This window comes from Lactuca sativa, chromosome 3 (genome assembly GCF_002870075.4).
Source record: "Lactuca sativa cultivar Salinas chromosome 3, Lsat_Salinas_v11, whole genome shotgun sequence".
Classification (NCBI taxonomy): Eukaryota; Viridiplantae; Streptophyta; class Magnoliopsida; order Asterales; family Asteraceae; genus Lactuca; species Lactuca sativa.
In genome coordinates, this window is record NC_056625.2 from 304,698,491 (window position 1) to 304,719,183 (window position 20,693).

Consider the following 20,693-nt stretch of genomic DNA (forward strand, 5'->3'; position numbering starts at 1 on the left):
AATTTAGAGATTAAAAGGAAGACTAATTAGATTATGGGCTATTGGTTTTATATGGTGTGGGCTAACACTCATTTTTTAATGGGCTAGGCTTGGATGGAAGTCCATGGATGATCCATGGAGCTTTTAACCCATGGATCCGTGGAAAAGGAAAGGTCATGGGTTATTAGGGTTTCACCCTAACCATGTACACTATATAAGCATGATTATGTTGCATGAAATAGCCACTAGTGTGTGTGCTTTTGTGTGGCCGAAAATTACAAGAGTGTATACTCTCTCCAAGTTTTCTAAGAGTTTGTGGTGATTTGTGATTCCATTTGAGGCATTCACATTATTGGTGCTTGGCCCTCAAACTCCTCAAGAATCAAACTCATCAAAAAGGTATGTAATCTCTTCTAACTCTTTTATGTTTAAAAGTACCCCATGCCATGTTAGATAGGTTATGAACCTTGGAAAATTATTATTTTGCATGTATTTAGACAAACATAGATCAAAGGTTTATTAGGGTTGCATGCACACTTAGGAAGTGTTAGATTGCTCAAAACCCAACAGCATCCTCTTCAAGTCGGACCAAGGCTAGTTTTGTTGCTCCCATTTCCATTCCTAAAGAAGAAGAGTGTTTCTACTGTCACAAAAAAGGGCATTGGAAGTGAAGCTGCCCCAAATACTTGCAAGATGTTAAGGATGGGAAGGTTAAACCCACCCATGTAGGTATTTATACTATTTTATCTAAAAACTCATCGCATTCTAAATCTTGGGTGCTTGACACAGGTTGTGGATTTCACATTTGTTCTGATGTGTAGGGCCTAAAAAGAAGAAAGGATGTGCAGCACAGGAAGATACACTTGATCATGGGGAATAGGAAGGTTTCATCTATCCCAAAGATTGGAGTTTACTCCTTATTGCTTAGTAGTGGGTTAGGAATAGATTTGAATAATTGTCGCTTCGCATCTGATATGGCAAGAAATATTATTTCATTTCATGGTTTGTACAAACAAGGTTTCACATTTTTGTGTAATATTGAAATTGGTGCAATAAATGCTTATTATAATTATGTTTTTTATTTTAAAGCATTACCTTGTAATGTTGTATATGAAACTGTGACAACCCTATATTTTCCAAAAGCATTGTAACGCTAAAAAGTCAAATACAACGAAATTAACCTCAAAAGTAAAGGCGTTTATTTATCTAAGTTGTGTTGCATCAAATATTAGATATCATGCCAAGGTTCCCAAAAACATAGAGACGCACAAAACCGGGTTATATTGAAGAAATTATAACCACTCGTATATTTACGACACGCCGTTAAAACATTAATTGATGTAAAAAGTAAAGTCTCAATAAAATGCATTTTAGCCTTAAGTATCTAAACAAAAGTCGTAGATCTCGTTCAAAGGTGAGCATGCATAAAAAGATCGCCCAAATTGGACTTCGTATGAAGAAGTTACGAATTTCCTATGTTTCGTAATAGTAGTAGAGGGCTAAAAACTCAAATTAAAGATTGAGTGTTATTTAGCTATCGCCACCTAAATGGAAGTTGAAGATCTCCACAGTAGTAATAAAACGATAAAATGACAAACGAAAACCGACGTCGAATAAAGAACCTATGAATTTTTAATGGACTTTAGGAGGCCCGCCCTATTAAAATTATATCATTAAAAATAAAGTCAAAACTAGCCGACGGAGTCTAAATGAAAGTTGTAGAGCATAATCTCACCTACGCGTGGATATAAAGAACACGAAAAACGGAGCTCGAACGCGAAAGTTATGGAATTTAGAAGAGGACAAGCCGGATTACGCCCCGCGTTCTCTTGGAGTACGCCCCGCGTACTAGACCCAGAGTCGAGTCCCATCGGCCCGCCCCCTCTACGCTTAGCTAGCCCGGAGTCGTAAGCCATGACGCATTCTTACGCCCAGCGTAACGAGGTACGCGTTGCGTACGTGAGTACGCCCCGCGTACTCCAAAATTACGCCCCACGTACTCACCCCCTCCAGCACTATAAATAGATGGCATAAGCTGCGAGTTTTAGGCACACTTTCTCAAATCTCCAATTACTCTCACACACTTCCAAGCACTAGAAGCTGTCCCGACGACCTCGATTTCCGCACTCGAGCCCCCGATGAAGGATCTACGCTGCAGAGATTCCCGAGAGCCCGAAGACGCAACTTTTCGTGGTCGAAACTCTGCTAAACTCTAGCCTCTCTCTTCGAACTTAACGAGTGAGTTCATACCCCTACTTTTCAATTATTTTCACGTTTTTTTTTGCCGGGGGGGGGGGGGGGGAATACAAGTACATTACAAATCAAATTATCATTTTATAAACATAATTATAATACCTTTCTTATAGGGTTTTGATACAAATATCTTTATGTTTAAAGGGCTATTATATCAACAAGTTGTTCTTACTAAATGGAAACATACTTTTCGAGAAAACTATAATGAGTATAGTTATCAAGCTATTCATACATTTTACATATACATCTTGACAAATGAAATACTTTCAAAGGAAGTAAAGTCTTTATTTTCGTAAATCTGTTTATACCAAGTAATGTGAGACATTCAAACTTCAACCTACTCGTATGTACGCATTTCAAGTCCTGTATTATATACCATAATTTCTTGGAAGGAGAGCGTGATACTTGTGTATAGATCTATATGGGATTGACAACCCCGCACCTAAACTATTAGCTATAGTTAGACCGGCAGGTCTGGGGTGACAAATGTCATAACACTACAACACCTGAAGAATGTTGTTACAGGCCGTCAGTGTCAATAGTATGGTTATAAAACTCACATAAAAGTATAAAAACAAGTTTGATTTACGAGATTCATATATGCATTCAGTTTTCTACATCATTTTGGCACAAAGATATCATTATTATTCAAGTATGGAACATACTAACACACACCAACTCTGGAAACTTTTCAAACCATTTATAGAAAATATTGGATTTTCTGAAAACCTCGTTCATCGATTTACTACCAAAAAGGACATACTTTTCAATGCAAAACACTTATGAACTCACCAACTTAATTGTTGACACTTTTTCAAAACCACTTGTATATCTCAGGGAATCAGTAATACAGGTAACTACCAGCTTTTGGAGGAGGAACACTAAGGATGTTTTATTATTGAACATTTATCATCATATTGTAATATTCTTTTGCTAATATGTATAACGCAACAATATATGTTTTCATTATATATATGATGGTTGTGTTACTTTCTTTACAATATTCAATTGTTGTGATACTATGTGAAGTCATCCACCCTCGAATGTTTCCGCCATTCTGGTTTGGGGGTGTGACAGAAAATATCAATGTTGTAGACAACTTAGGAAATGATGTGTTGCATATCGATTCTTCCAATGAGTTGGATAAAGCATGCTTGTGGCATTGTCATCTAGGACATGTTAGCAAGAAGTGCATAGGCCAACTCTAGAAGGCTGGAGTTTTGGAGTCATTCTACTTAATGTTGGATGACGCTTGCATATATTGCTTACTTGGAGAGATGATTAAAACGCCCTTCACTGGTACTTGTGAGAGGGGTGAGGTTTTGTTGGATCTCATACACACCGATGTGTGTGGGCCCTTCAAAACTGCCACAAGGGATGCTAACCGCTTCTATGTGACTTTTACAAATGATTACAACAGATATGGCTATATCTACTTAATCAAGTATAAGTCTGAAACACTTGAGAAATTGAAAGTGTTTAAACAGGAAGTGGAGAATCAGCTGGGCAGGAAGATAAAGATGTTCCGATCCGATCGGGGTGGTGAGTATCTTAGTATCGAATTCTTGGACTATCTTAAGGAGTGTGGAATTGTTTCACATTTGACGCCACCTAGGACACCATAGCTTAATGGTGTGGCAGGAAGGCGCAACCGAACCTTGTTAGACATGGTTTGTTCCATGATCAGTGGAGCTTCGTTACCTATCTCTTTCTGGGGGTATGCCTTAGAGACTTCCACCCATATCCTTAATCTAGTCCCTACCAAGAAGGTTTACAAAACACCTCACGAGATGTGGACTGGGAAGGCTCCCACGTTAGACCACATCAAGGATTGGGGTTGAGAGGCTTTCGTGTAGCGCGAGACTCACGACAAGCTCGAACCTTGGAATGAGTGGTGTATTTTCATCGGCTACCCACATAAATCCTTTGGTTAAGTCTTCTACAAACCGAGTGACAATGTTGTCTTCGTTTTGAGGAGAGGTGTCTTTCACGAGAGAGAGCTCATAGGCCAAGGAGACAGTGGGAGGCAAATTGACGTTGAAGAAATTAAAGAGTCAAGTGATGAAGGAACCTCAAACACTAGCGATCAACCTGAAGAGGAAACTCCTGTTGAGCCAATTGACAAGTCTGTACCTATGAGGCATTCCAGTAGAGTTAGTGTTCCACCTGAGTTCTATGGTTTCCATATTACTGCAGAAGGTGATACATTTCTCAATGATAGCACACTGGTAAATTTTGATGAACCTAACAGCTACAAGGAAGCCATGGCAGGCCTCGAGTCTGCTAAATGGAAAGATGCTATGGACAGTGACATTCAGTCCATGTATGACAATCAAGTTTGGAACTTGGTTGACAATGTACCGGGTCGTAAGACAGTCGGGTGCAAATGAATCTTCAAGAAGAAGACCGATATGGATGGGAAAGTACACACATATAAGGCGCGACTGGATGCAAAGGGATTTACTCAAACTCTGGGAGTTGATTAGGATTATGCTAGCCATTGCCGCATTTCATGATTATGAAATATGGAAAATGGATGTCAAAACCGCTTACCTTAATGAAAAGTTGGTTGAGGATGTTTACATGATTCAGAGAGAGGATTTTGATGATGCAAAGCACCCTACTAGAGTGTGTAAGCTTGATTGCTTCAGGAATCCATTTATGGATTGAAACAAGCATCTCGTAGATGGAATCTTTGTTTCGATGAGAAATTCAAAGAGTTTAGCTTTTTGAGAAGCGAGGATGAGTCATGTATATGTCAAAGCTAGTGGGAGCATAGTTAGCTTTCTGGTATTGTATGTGGATGACATACTACTCATAGGAAATGACATCCCAACCATGCAGGAGGTTAAGTCCTGGCTTGGGAAGTGTTACGCTATGAAGGACCTCGGAGAAGCTGCCTATGTTCTTGACATCCCAACAATGCAGGAGGTCAAAGTACCTACTTGGATAGGTGTTGAAAGGATTTAGCATGCAGGATTCCAAGAAAGGTGACTTACTGATCTAGAGTAATGCCAAACTGAGTAAAACTCAGATTCTGAGTACAGAAGCTGAGATAGCTGAGATGAGTCAAATACCATATGCTTCCGTTGTTGGCTCAATCATGTATGCTATGACTTGTACTTGCCTTGATGTGGCCTTTGCTTTGAGCATGGTCAGTATATATCAAGGGAATCCTAGCAAGGCTCATTGGACTATGGTAAATAACATTCTCAAGTAACTATGGAGGACTAGGTACTGGGTCCTTACACTCGGTGGGAGTGATGACTTGAGAGTGGTGGGGTATAGTGACGCCAGCTTTTAGACCGAAGGGGATAATTTTTGTACTTAGTCGGTTGGGTCTTTACCCTAAATAGAGGAGCAATAACATGGAAAAGTTCCAAGCAAGAGACACTAGCTAAATCAACTTGCGAATCAGAGTACATAGTAGCAAGCGAGGCGGCGAAGCAGGCAATATGGCTGAAAAACTTCATTGGAGACCTTGGAGTTGTACCAGCTATAAAGGAGCCTATGGAGATTTTCTGTGATAGCGAGAATGCATTTTCCTTAGCCAAGGAACCGAGGGATCATGGCAGATCTAGGCACATTGAAAGAAAATACCACTTTATTAGACATCGAATAGAAGAAGGGCTCCTCGTGGCAAATATGGTATCATCAGATGAGAACCCAGCATATCCCCTCACGAAGGGACTAAGCAGGGTTAAGCATTTACAGCATGTGACGTGCATTGGGCTAAAGGATGATATTAGTTTTAGTGATTATTTAGCTCTCAAAACTTTTAATATTTTAAATGTAATTTAAATTTGATGCTTAAATAAAAGGTGTTTTTTATTTACTAGTATGGTACTCTCCTGTGTCAATCATTTACTATTGTTTCAGTTTGCATGTTTTGACTTCCAGAATAATTATGTTGTTGTATATCATATTATTCAAACTATCTGTAGTCGATCATACGTTGGAAGTAGGTATTAAATTAAGATTCTCATGAATTTGGTTTGTAGATTTGTCTGAATGGTATTAGACAAAGCAAGTTTGCTGCGACATTCATGAGTGCTCATAAGGTCTGAGTATTGCATTCAACCTGCACTCACTTGTATCACTTCATGGAATTTATCTTGAGTGATCGTGAGATGAGAATATCATATAAGTCTTTGAACCTAGATATATGAGTTGTTGACTATGAATTGGTTGTACATTGATAGTACGAAAACGCATCAGTAACTCGATGTTATAAACGTGTTGTTGTGTACAATTTGATAAATAGTTAGTACAAGCATATGAGTCGAAGTTTATCTATTCCTTTTAGTCCTTGGAGGATTAAAAGTAATATCTTGGGCACCTCGATGATTTTGTTTTGACCTATGTATCGGGCCCGGTCAAAACTAAATTGATGTATATGATTAAGTTCTATGTCAAACAAATTGGAAATCGGGAAACAAACTGCTGGACAATAAGTATGTCATTGTTCCATGTATTTGTCCGTTTGATATCATGAACAAAGGATTACATGGTCACTTATCTAAAATGGAGCATCTCGTTTCGACAGACGCTTTTAAAAGCTACGATTGCTAGTCGGTGTTCTAAGTCGTACTTGCAGTTATAGTTGTTAGACTTATCCAAGTGGGAGACTGTTAGATTTAGTGTCTAAGCCCATAACTATAACTGGTATGTACTTGACCCGAGAGTAGCATGGTCCATTTGGGTTTCATGGCACCGGAACAATCTGAAGGATAGACTTTTGATAAGAGGATATTTATGATTTATTAATATATTATAACTTCTAATATATTAATATGAAATCACATTATTTAATTAGTATTGATCAATAATTAGTTTGGAATTAATTTTGTGATAAAAAAACTAATTAAATATAAGGGGTTGATTTGGTAAATCATTCATTCTTATAAAGTGTGCTAATGATCCATAGTTCTTCATGTTGGGCTAAACCCATGTGGTGACCCATGGATACTCCATGGAGGTTTTAACCCATGGAGCATGAGGGATATGCAAGGTAATTAGGGTTTACATGTGTAACCCTAGTTTTCCACACCATATAAGAGACCCTAAGGTTACCAAAATTGGCACCTAAGTGAAAAGAAAAGAGGGCAAGCCGATTTTTGAGTGCAAGGATTCTTCTCTCAATTCATTCCATTTTTTGTTGTGTGAAGCATTTGAGGTGTCACACTTGGGGTGCTAGGCTCTTAAAGGTCCAAGGAATCAAGCTACAAGAAAAGTTATGTCTTTCTATTAGATTTTTGTATTACATATACTTCATGGTATGCTACTTAGGATGAAACCTTAGAAAAATGAATGTTTGCATGTATAATAGAGAAAACATAGATCCAAGGTATCTAGGATTGCATGCACACCTTAAGAGTGTTAGAATACTAAAAACCCTTCATATAGCACATCATGAAATGTGGTGTAGAAATTTTTTTTTACTCATGAACATTTGTAATTGGTAGTTGTGATGTCTTGGATAAGACTAAGACTAACTGAGACCAATTATATGAAGTGTCATTCTTGATAAGAATCCGCACTAACTCTTGGATATTCGTTTGTCAAGGAATGGTTCTTGACAAGAGAATCTTATATGTCAAGAGGTCAGTGGGAGTCTTAAAGATCTTGAAAAGTTTCAAGAACTAATCAAGAGTAAACCTATCGTTTATCACTAGCACACGACTTGAGGTTTGTAACCTATCGTGTTGACATATTTTTTTTTCTATGCCCATTCCAGTTAAAGTTGACCTTGAGTTTTATGAGTTCTCAATTGCTTGCATAAGTCAAAGCACCTTGATCAATGAAAGTTCATTAATTTGTAAGGGTGATCTGCTCAAAAACTTGGAAGACATTGTAGGCCCTTGTATTCCTAAGTGGCAAGAAATTAAGATTAATTTCAGTCCATATGAGTTTGATTTTGTCGTAAACATTGTCTTATGATAATGGTTGGAAATGAAATTTTCACATGGATAGGAACACATAACCCATAAAATCTAAGTGTCATAAGGTTTCTCTCCAATTCATGAAAATGATTGTGAGGAAATGCTTTCAATAAGTAGATTTTAAGGAGATAGCAGTTGTATTAATTGTGTTCTCAAATTCGATTATGATTACTGCATCCCTCTTCATAATTCGAATTGTGAGAAATGGCAAATAGTTTGAACACTCAGAACTTATTGTTGTAAATTCTAAATAATTTAGACACACATATAAGCCTTCTAATAAAAGGTGTATCAGCTTAGATAAAGGCTTATCAAAGTATCTCGTATCAGAAATCTGAAGTTTGCTAAGAAATTCAATAAGTATTGATTTCTAGAAGTCCAACTAATTTCTGGATACATGTCAATGCTAGTGGGAGCATACGTGTTATGCTTGTAAGAATATAATTATCATGATAGTGGGAGCATAATAATTATGTGAAGTGTTGGAAGTTTGCAATATTGGTTATCAGAAACAAAGGTTAAGAATTTGCAAACTTGCAAAAATTTGAAAAGTTGTTTCACTATAGTAAGGGAGATGATACTTATACTTTATTTCGAATCTCAAAGCTTAGATTGAAATTTTAATTTAGTCGTGAACATATGTGAATCCTAGGTTGAAATGATTCAACATAAGGATATTCTATATATGGAAATGTTATAGCAAAAGACTGGTCAAGTATCATATCTTTATGTAAGACATGGCTGTCCGGTAGGGAAAGACCATGTGAGGGAGCCCATGGCTGTCCGGTAGGGAAAGACCATGGGGAGCCCATGCCACTTAGGTGTAAGACCATGTGGGGGAGCCCATGGCATCCTTATGTAGGGATATGTGGTAGAGATAGCTTTTTAGCTAATGTTATGTGGTAGAGATAGATTTATAGCTAATATGATATTCGTTATGTGGATTGTCTGTGGGGAATGCTCTGGGTAACTCACTAAGCATTAGCTTACAATTTATGGATTTGTTTCAGGTACATCTGAGCCCAAGGGCAAGGGCAAGGCTTGATGGCGTGGCGTGAACTCTCTCACCAATGTTTTATGGGACACTCTGATGTTTTTGAATAAAGTTGTAATGAATGTGGATTTGAAAACAACTATTTTGGGATTTTATGGTTATTATAAAATTAAAAATGAAAATTTTCTTTTGAAAATTTGGGTTGTTACAAGTTGGTATCAGAGCCTTGGTTTAAGGGATTCGGGCACACTCTCGGGTGTGTTAGGACTCAAACTAAGGAAATGGTGAAAATTGTTTTCAAAAAATAAAATGGAAAAGTTTTTAAAGAAAGGAAAAGATGAGAGTGCAATGCGTGTGATCAGCCAAGCCAAGTAAGTAGTTCCCCAATGTATTAGCCATGTTATTATGATATTTGAGCTTGATGATCATATGGAACTTGCTATATGTATGCTAATAAAATTGTATACAGTTAGGATCTTATAGCCTTAGAATGATTGATTTTGACTTATTTCTTGTACCTACTATGGTTGTGGTCCTAGGGTAGAATCTTTTATTCGAAAGTCTATTTGATCCTTTTTGTGTATAATTTGCATGTATAAAAGCAACCTGTTTTGATTGGTCATGTAGATATGAGTAGAGCAAATCTTAGGACAGCCTGAGATTTGATGTATGCGGTAGTTTGTGGGATATGGTTTAGTTTTAGGACAAATTGGAGTTATCAGGTAGAGCATTGGGGAAAGGTATAGGTATGTGTGGAAGGTAGTATTGGGCTCGTACTATTGAAAGCACAAGACCTGTGCCCGAACCAATGTTAGATCTGACGACTTCAAGGAGGACCGGTGTGGGTAGATCCCTTATATGGAAATTATGATCATTGTGATTTATGACATTTCTGTTCAGCATGGTGGTGACACGATTTGGAGCTGGGACATCGGGATCGGGATCTGGATCCAGGGCTGGATCAAGCGACACTACCAATGTCATTGATGAGAGGCTGTGCGATCTTATCACAGCTAAGGTTACCAAGGGCATCCTTAAAGCTACCCCAGTCATCTTTGGGATGGTCAAGGAGGGTATGATGGAGATTATGGAGGAGAGGCTCAGGGAATTCCGAGCCGAGATTGATGTGGCCCAAGTCGGGGCCCGAACTCCCTCATTCCAATAGTTCAAGGCGTGCGGAGCATCGGATTTTTTCGGGGTCAGGGACCCCATTGTTAGCCAACGCTGGGCGGCGGATATCGAGAATGCCTAGTGCATGAGTTCTTGCCCAAATACGGAAAAGGTGGGGTTCGCTTCTTGTATGCTGAGAGATAGAGCCCGAGATTGGTGGGGCGAGGTTACTAGCCAAGTGGGAGCAGCCAGTGTGGCTGACATGACGTGGGTCGAGTTTGTTAGGCGGTTTGATTCGGAGTTTGCACCACCGATTGAGGTTCAAGGACTTGTGAGGGAGTTTCATGACCTTTAGCAGACCACCGAGACTATGGTCGGAGATCACCGCTAAGTTTCGGGAATGAGCCTTGTTGATCCCACAATACGCTACTGATGAGGACATGAGGAGGACACGGTAACATTCCATTTTGAGGGATGATATCCGGGAGTTTGTGAGCTTCATAGGGTGCAAAACCCTTAACGAGATGGTGGAGAAGACCTGTGAGCTGGAGATGGACTTAGACTTTCACACCAAGCGGAAGCCTGAGCAGGCACAGACAGTAGTGGGCCCGGCTAAAAAGCCTAAGACCTCACATTCATCTAGTAGAGGCCAGCAGGGTCGGGGCCGGTGCACCAAGTGCGGTAAGCCGCATAGTGGAGCTTTTCGGGTAACAGGCTCGGGATTTCCCCAAGAAGGGCTTGGTTTGTTTTCACTACAACCAGACCGGCCATAAGCGGGCCGACTGTCCGAGGTTGCAGGTAGTTGGAGGAGCAGTGGCGGCGCCCGTGCCCGCAATGATGAGGATTACCGATGGCCGCCCTGTCAAGGCTGAAGCTCTGGCGGTGAAGAGCCGTGCATTTCAGCTAACTATCGAGGAGGCTCGGCCAGCTCCGGACTTTGTGGATGGTACGTATCTATTAGTCTTTGTTCTTATTATTTTTATGACTTATGTGTACTTTATGCTTGGATAGGGACCTTTTTGGTCAATTGTATGTTTGCTCATGTCTTGCTTGATTCGGGTGCTACCTGATCGTTCATGTGACTTGCACTTAATGTTACGACCCTTGATGGCTCTTCTTCAAGTGGAACCAAGAAAGGTTTTGTCACTCCTTCTTCTGACCCAAAAGAGGCTGAATGCTTCTATTTCCATGAAAAGGCACATTGGAATCGGAACTGCCCAAAGTACCAGCAAGATGTGAAGGATGGGAAAGTCAAACCCAACCATGTACGTATTTACACTATCTTATTTAATAACTCACCCCATTCTAACTCATGGGTCCTTGATACCGGTTGTGGTATTCATATCTATTCTGATTTGCAGGGACTAAGAAGAAGTGAGAATGTGGAGCATGGAAGAATAAACTTGATCATGGGAAATAGGAAAGCTTCACCTTTCACCAAGATTAGAGTTTATACTTTATCGCTAAGTAGTGGGTTTAGTTTAGATTTGAATAAATGTTGTTATTCGCCAGAAATGGAAAGAAATATTATTTCCTTTCATGCATTGTATAAACAAGGTTTTACCTTTTCATTTGATAATGAAGTTATTTCGATTAATGCTTTCTTTAATAATATTCTTTATTTTAAAGCATTACTTTGTGATGGTATGTATGAAACTGTATCTGTGGTTGATAACTTAGGAAATAATGTTTTGTGTATTGATTCTCTTAATAATAATAACTTGGATAAAGCATCATTATGGCATTGTCGTCTTGCACATATAAGCAAGAAACGCATAGGCCAACATCAAAAGGATGGAGTCTTGGAGTCATTTGACCTAAAGTCAAATGATAGTTGTGAATCATGATTACTTGGAAAAATGACAAAGTCACCCTTCACAGGTTCTTGTGAAAGGAGTGAAGGTTTGTTGGATCTTGTACACACGAATGTGTGTGGACCATACAAACATGCCACAAGGGATGCTAATCGTTATTATTTGACTTTTATTGATGATTACAGTAGATATGGATATGTCTACTTAATCAAGCATTAGTCAGAGATTTTCAAAGGTTTAAGGAATTTAAACAGGAAGACGAGAATCAATTGGGCAGGAACATTAAGATGCTTCGATCCGATCGAGGTGGTGAGTATCTTAGTTCAAAGTTCCTTGACTATCTTAGGGAATGTGGGATTGTCTCACAATTGACACCTCCAAGGACACCGCAGTTGAATGGTGTGGCTGAAAGACGAAATCGAACCTTGTTGGATATGGTTCGTTCCATGATGAGTCGAGCTTCGCTACCAATCTCATTCTGGGGGTATGCCTTAGAGACTGCCTCCCATATCCTTAATCTAGTCCCTACAAAGAAAGCTGCCAAAACTCCTCACGAGATGTGGACTGGTAAAGTACCCAAACTAGACCACATCAAGATTTGGGGTTGTGAGGTTGTTGTGAGACGTGAGACTCATGATAAGCTTGAACCCCGAAGCGAAAGGTGTATTTTCATTGGTTACCTACAAAGATCCTTTGGTTACCTCTTCTACAGACCTAGTGATAATGTGGTCTTTGTAGCAAGAAGAGGAGTCGAGAGAGAGAGAGAGAGAGAGAGAGTTTATAAGCCAAGGAGACAGTGGGAGGCAAATTGACCTTGAAGAACTTCAAGAGTCAAGTGGTGAAGGAACTTCAAAACCTAGCCCTCAACTTGAGGAGGAAACTCCTGTTGAGCCAATTGACGATTCTGTACCTCTGAGGCATTCCACGAGAGTTAGGAATGCACCTAAGCATTACTATGGTTTCCATATTACTGCGGAAGGTGAGGCACTTATTAGTGATGAGACACTAATAGGTCTGGATGAACCTAACAGCTACGTGGAAGCCATGGCAGGCCCTGAGTCTGCTAAATGGAAAGAGGCTATGGATAGCGAGATACAATCCATGTATGACAATCAAGTTTGGAACTTGGTTGAGAATGTATTAGGTCATAAGACTGTAGGGTGCAAATGGATCTTCAAGAAGAAGACCGACATGGATGGTAATGTACACACTTATAAGGCTCGACCGGTTGCCAAGGGCTTCTCTCAAACTCCTGGAGTGGATTATGATGAGACTTTTTCTCTAGTAGCCAAGATTAAGTCTATTAGGGTTATGTTAGACATAGCCGCATTTCATGACTATGAAATATGGCAAATGGATGTCAAAACCGCTTTCCTTAATGGAAAGTTGACTGAAAATGTTTACATGAGTCAGCCAGAAGGTTTTGTCAGTAACGAGTATCCTAATAGAGTGTGTAAGCTTGAGAAATCCATTTATGGATTAAAGCAAGCACCTCAGAGATGGAATCTTTGCTTTGATGAGAAAGTCAAGGAATTTGGCTTTTCTAGGAGTGACGATGAATCTTGTGTGTATGTCAAGGCTAGTGGAAGTATAGTTAGCTTTTTGGGATTGTATATGGATGACATACTACTCATAGGAAATGACATCCTAACTCTGCAGGAAGTAAAGTCCTGGCTTGGGAAGTGTTTCTCTATGAAGGACCTAGGAGAAGCTGCCTATATTCTAGGGATAAGGATTTTGAGAGACCGGAGTAAAAGACTAATTGGACTTAGTCAAAGTACCTACTTGGACAAAGTGTTGAAGAGATTCAGCATGCAGAACTCCAAGAAAGGAAAGTTACCTATCCAGAGTAATGCCAGATTGAGTAAGACACAAAGCCCTAGTAATGAGGCTGAGACAGTAGGAATGAGTCGAGTGCCTTATGCTTCGGCAGTAGGCTCAATCATGTATGTTATGACTTGTACTCGACCTGATGTAGCCTTTTCCTTGAGCATGGTTAGCAGGTATCAGGGGAATCCTGGCAAGGCTCACTGGACTGCGGTAAAGAATATCCTCAAGTACCTACGGAGGACTAAGGACTGGGTCCTTAACCTCGGTGGGAGTGATAACTTGAGAGTTGTAGGGTATTGTGATGCTGGCTTCCAGACTGATAGGGATAATTTCCGCTCTCATTCGGGCTGGGTCTTTACACTAAATGGAAGATAAATCACTTGGAAGAGTTCCAAGCAGGATACAGTGGCTGATTCCACTTGTGACTCACAGGATATAGCAGCGAGCGAGGCAACAAAGGAGGCTATGTGGCTGAAGAACTTCATTGGAGACCTTAGAGTAGTACCAGCTATAAAGGAGCCCATGGAAAATTTTTGTGATAGTGAAAGTGTTGTTGCCTTAGCCAAGGAACCAAGGGATCACGGGAGATCCAGACACATCGACAGAAAATATCATTTTATCAGACATCGCATAAAATAAGGAATCCTCGTGGCAAAGAGGGTATCATCAGATGAGAACCCAACAGATCCCCTCACGAAGGGACTGAGTAGGGTTAAGCATCTCCAGCATGCTCGGGGCATAGGGTTGAAGGATGATATAAGTTTTAGTATTTAGATAAATTATGAAATTTCTAAAGTGTAATTGACATTTGATGATGAATAAAAGTTGTGTTTATTTATGAGTAAAGTGTTACTATCTTTTGTCAATCGTTTACTATATTTCTTTTGCATGTTTTGACTTCCAGAATAATTATGTTTGGTATATCATATTATTCGAACCTCCACAGTCGGTCATATGTCGGAAGTAGGTATGAATCAAGACTATCACGATTGGTTGCAGAGGTCGAAGGTGATGGACTTGCTACAACAATCACGAGTGCTCATAAGTTCTGAGTATTGGAATCAACCCACGCTCACTGGAATCACTTCATGGAATTTTATCTCGAGTGATCGTGAGACGGTATTATCGTATAAGTCTTCAAACCTAGAGATATGATTTGTTTCCTATGAATTAATTATGCATTGATTGTACGAAAACGCATTGGTAATTCGATGTTATAAAACGTGCTTTTGTGTATAATTCAAGTAGTAGTAGAACAAACATATGAGTCGAAGTTTATCTGTTCCTTCTTGGATTAGAAGCTGATATTTGGGCCCCTTAACGATTTTGTTTTGACCTATGTACCGGGCCCGGTCAGAACTAAGTTGATGTGTTCAATTAAGTTCTCTGTCAAACAAATCGGAAATCGGGAAACAAACTACTGGACAATAAGTAAGACATTGTTCCATGTAACGCCCGTAGATCAGGGCTAGTCAATTTAGAGACGATAAGCGTCAAAAATGACTTTTTGATAAAAGATTATTTAGAATGAATAATCTTAACTAAGTTGTAGTATTTGTTACAAGGATTCCGTACATATAAAGAACGCCGAAATCCGAGTTATAACGAAGAAGTTATGACCAGTTGAAGTTTCGCGACAGAACCGGCACGACACAGCGCGACGTAAAAAGTGAATATACGTTAGAGCGATATTTAGCCTTAGCAATCTAAATGAAAGTCGTAGAATACGTTAAACCATGAGTGTGCATAAAAAGAACGCCCAAATCTGACTTCGTATGAGGAAGTTATGATTTTTCGAAGTTTCGAATTAGCGGTATACAGCCCGAATACTCGATTTGCGACCGAGCGGTTTTTAGCCAAAACAATCTAAATGAGAATTGAAGATCTCATTAATTGTAGTCAAACGATAAAAAGATAGGCGAAAACGGACGTCGGATGAAGAAGTTATGATTTTATAACGGAGTTTTCCTGTCCCGGGCTACTAAAAATAAATAATAAAAATAAATTCAGAATTAGCCGACGGAGTCTAAACGAAAGTTGTAGATCATAGTCTCACCTACGCGTGGATATAAAGAAAGTCGAAAACGGAGTTCGTATGAGGAAGATATGAATTTTTGAAGTTTATTAAATATTTTCGAAATTAAATTTAAATATAAATTTTCGATATTATCCAAGGGGGGAGTCACCGGGCTTATCCAGGTTACGCCCCGCGTAACCTAAGAGTACGCCCCGCATAAATCGGCCTTCCAGACGCTATAAAAGGAAGTCAAGTGCAGCCGATTCAATTGCTCATTTCTCTTCTTTCTCATGCGTTTTTGCATCGTTTTTCGTGCAAGAATTATCCCGAAGCCCCGGTATCATTCCCGAGCCCCGAACCAAGTCCCGAGGCCCCGAAGATCCCGAGAAGTGAGATTCCCGAGCCGAAGCTCTGCCCGCGAGAAGTTCGACTTTTGTAGAGATCTTCCAGATCTGGTGAGGATTACTACTTCTACAAGCCGTAGTGCTGTCCGATCATCTTCTAATCAAGTGAGTGTATACTACCTTTCATAAACATGATAATAATACAAGTATGGTTTGAGTGTATTAAGTATATTGTTGTTTATATGTGAGTGTGTAGTTACTTTCTTCTAAACACATAAATATGAAGTATTGCTATGAAATACGTGCTATGTGTTTATATGTTTTTTTGTCTATTTGAGATGGGCATGGAAATTGGAGTTTTATACAGGTGTTAAATGATTTAAACTGTGTAAGTATTTATATCTACAGAATTGTTGGGTAGAACATAGGTAGATGGAATAGTTGGTGACTATGGAGTTAGCGCCTATTGTATAAGCCTTGGCGACGATGTGATTTCGTGCCTATTTGATGAATTTTAACGACTATGGAGTTAGCGCTTGTTGAGTAAACCTTGGCGACTATGGAGTTAGCGCTTGTTAAGTGAACCTTGGTGACTATGGAGTTAGCGCCTATTGTATAAACCTTGGTGACTGTGGAGTTAGCGCCTACTGTTAGATAAACCTTGGTGACTATGGAGTTAGCGCCTATTATATAATCCTTGGTGACTATGGAGTTAGCGCCTATTGAGTAAACCTTGGTGACGATGTGACTTCGTGCCTGTTAAGTGAACCTTGGTGACTATGGAGTTAGTGCCGCTTGAGTAAACCCCCGGCGACTATGGAGTTAGCGTCTGATAACTATGGATTTAGTACTTGATAAATAAGCTTTGGCAGCAATGGAATTCGTGCCAATTCCTTACGAATAAATGAATGGAGGATAGTTGGTTCTTAGGGTAAAACCTTAAGAAGATAATGGGGATGGGTAATTGGGTTGATTGTTTGGTGACTAAATATAATAAATATATTATTGTGGGTTGAAAACCCTATATGCTCACCAGGCTTCCAAGCCTGACCCACTCAGTTTTCTTTTCATTACAGGTAATGGCACAAGGGTATAAGTTGGTGGACTTGACGAGAGATTTTGGGATTATAGATCTGTAGTTATAATTAACTATTGTAAGATCTATTTTATATTGTTTATGCTTTTGGTCTGTAACGAACATGACATCCCGAGGTTTTATTACTTAATGAAAATACATTCTTTTCGAGAAATGTTTTGATAAATGGTTATCATATTTTATTTTGGGAACAAATTCCGCAACCGTTTTCTTTAAACGATCACTCTGATTTATAAAACAATGCATAAACAAATCGGTCTTTTCTGGCCATGAAATTGGGGATGTCACAGTTGGTATCAGAGCATTAGTTTAAGCGAACTAGGAAATTGTAGGAAATTTCTAGAGTTAAACTTAGAATGCTAAGTAATGATTGTCAGGAGTGTGTCTAAAATATGTTAGGTAGTACACCTAAATTGACACAAGCACTAGTTTATTTTAGGAATGATGCCTAAAATGCTTTTATGTGCTAAATGTTTTGTGTGATAGCTATATTGATGCTATTATTTGTTCGGATCTATGGTTTGTTGCCGACCGGACCTGGAAACCTTATGTGTTTAGGATTCTAAGCGTATGGCTATGATATTAGAACTAGCATGTAAACGTTTCGGGGTGATAAGGAGATTTATACATTTATCGCAATTAAAGCTTTCTTATCTTAAAAATTCTCGCTTGGTACACCGAATGTCTGCTTGGAGGTACAAGGGGTCATGGTGAAGACTCGTAGAGAAATTGAGTAAATGGAGGAAATGAAGAAGGCTTATGATAGAGGATGACACCTATCAGAAGATATCGTAAGAGTGGTATCTTGCCTTTAGAGTATGTATTATGAAATAAAAGTACGTTTAGAGGAGTACGGTACGTCTAAAATACACCTTCGATTGGCAGGATGATGGAACGATTGGTGAAATTCTTGAAGTTGTCTCATCGTCTGATATTTTCATCACCAATTGAGTTGAAGTAGAGTTGATGATTGAATATTGAGCAATGAAAAAGTCCTACTAGAGTCTAGGGAAATTGTTTATGATTACTTGGACACATTCGTATGTGTTAAATTGTTTTGTGATTTTCTTGTATGGTGACTTGGTCGACTACGGGACAATACTTTGGACGAGTATGAGTAGGTGTGAAAGGTAGTAGATGCATATACTATCGGAAGCATAAGACTCGCACTTGGATCGGGGAAAGTCACAAGGTTACCAAGAAGCTAGTGATTGATTGCATTTTATTCTGGTATGTCATTACCATTGTTTCGGTAATGACTAGTAAGATGGTTCTTATTCTGACCCTAGTGGTCATGTTTAATTTTGAGTTCGACTACGAGGAGTATGTTACGTGGTCTAGAGGACCAAGTTAGATGTAACATCTGACTTAAGTCAGAAGGTTGAAGTTAATGCGATTGATAGTGTCTCGCTCGTTGATAAAAGAAGTTTGCAGGTAGAAGTGCTACATGCTGAAATGTGATTATATCACATTAGAATATGAAGGAAGTTATATTCCATTCTAGAATTGAACTTTATGAAAGACCGAGTCTAAGCGTCGCATCGTGCGATGAGAGGTCAATAGAGCACGATCCATCGGTTTGTTACAATAGATAAAGGAAGGTATTTATCTTGAGAAGAAGAAGGAGTCCACAATGAGGACTTATTTAGTAACTTGAAGGTTACGATTGAAAGTACAACATGGTAGGATAAGCAGATGCAAGATTTGGCATCTTCTGCGGTCAAGAAAGCCATAGAGTTAAATACTCTTTCGAGGAAACATAGAATTTACGGTTAATACTTAGGATGAAGAGATAGTGTATGGAATCATTATACAAGTTCTATTTTCGTTGATGATTCCAGGACGTAATCATCCTAAGGGGGAGATAATTGTAACGCCAGTAGATCAGAGCTAGTTAATTTAGAGACGATAAGCGTCAAAAATGACTTTTTGATAAAAGATTATTTAGAATGAATAATCTTAACTAAGTTGTAGTATATGTTACAAGGATTCCGTACATATAAAGAACGCCGAAATCCAAGTTATAACGAAGAAGTTATGACCTGTCGAAGTTTCGCGACAGAACCGACACGACACAGCGCGACGTAAAAAGTGAATTTACGTTAGAGCGATATTTAGCCTTAGCAATCTAAATGAAAGTCGTAGAATACGTTAAACCATGAGCGTGCATCAAAAGAACGCCCAGATCTGACTTCGTATGAGGAAGTTATGATTTTTCAAAGTTTCGAATTAGCGGTATACAGCTCGAATACTCGATTTGAGACCGAGCGGTTTTTAGCCGAAACAATCTAAATGAGAATTGAAGATCTCATTAATTGTAGTAAAACGATAAAAAGATAGGCGAAAACGGACGTCGGATGAAGAAGTTATGATTTTATAACGGAGTTTTCCTGTCTCGGCCTCCTAAAAATAAATAATAAAAATAAACTCAAAATTAGCCGACGGAGTCTAAACGAAAGTCGTAGATCGTAGTCTCACCTATGCGTGGGTATAAAGAACGTCGAAAACGGAGTTCGTATGAGGATGATATGAATTTTTGAAGTTTATTAAATATTTTCGAAATTAAAGTTAAATATAAATTTTCGATATTATCCAAGGGGGGAGTCACCGGGCTTATCCAGGTTACGCCCCGCGTAACCTAAGAGTACGCCCCGCGTAAATCGGTCTTCCAGACCCTATAAAAGGAAGTCGAGTGCAACCGATTCAATTTCTCATTTCTCTTCTTTCTCTCGCGTTTTTGCATCGTTTTTCGTGCAAGAATTATCCCGAAGCCCCGGTATCATTCCCGAGCCCCAAAGCAAGTCCCGAGGCCTCGAAGATCCCGAGAAGTGCAATTCCCGAGCCGAAGCTCTGCCCGCGAGAAGTTCGACTTTTGTAGAGATCTTCCAGATCTGCTGAGGATTACTACTTCTACAAGTCGTAGTGTTGTCCGATCATCTTCTGATCAAGTGAGTGTATACTACCTTTCATAAACACGATAATAATACAAGTATGGTTTGAGTGTATTAAGTATATTGTTGTTTATATGTGAGTGTGTAGTTACTTTCTTCTAAACACATAAATATGAAGTATTGCTATGAAATACGTGCTATGTGTTTATATGTTTTTTTGTCTATTTGAGATGGGCATGGAAATTGGAGTTTTATATAGTTGTTAAATGATTTAAACTGTGTAAGTATTTATATCTACAGAATTGTTGGGTAGAACATAGGTAGATGGAATAGTTGGTGACTATGGAGTTAGCGCCTATTGTATAAGCCTTGGCGACGATGTGATTTCGTGCCTATTTGATGAATTTTAGCGACTATGGTGTT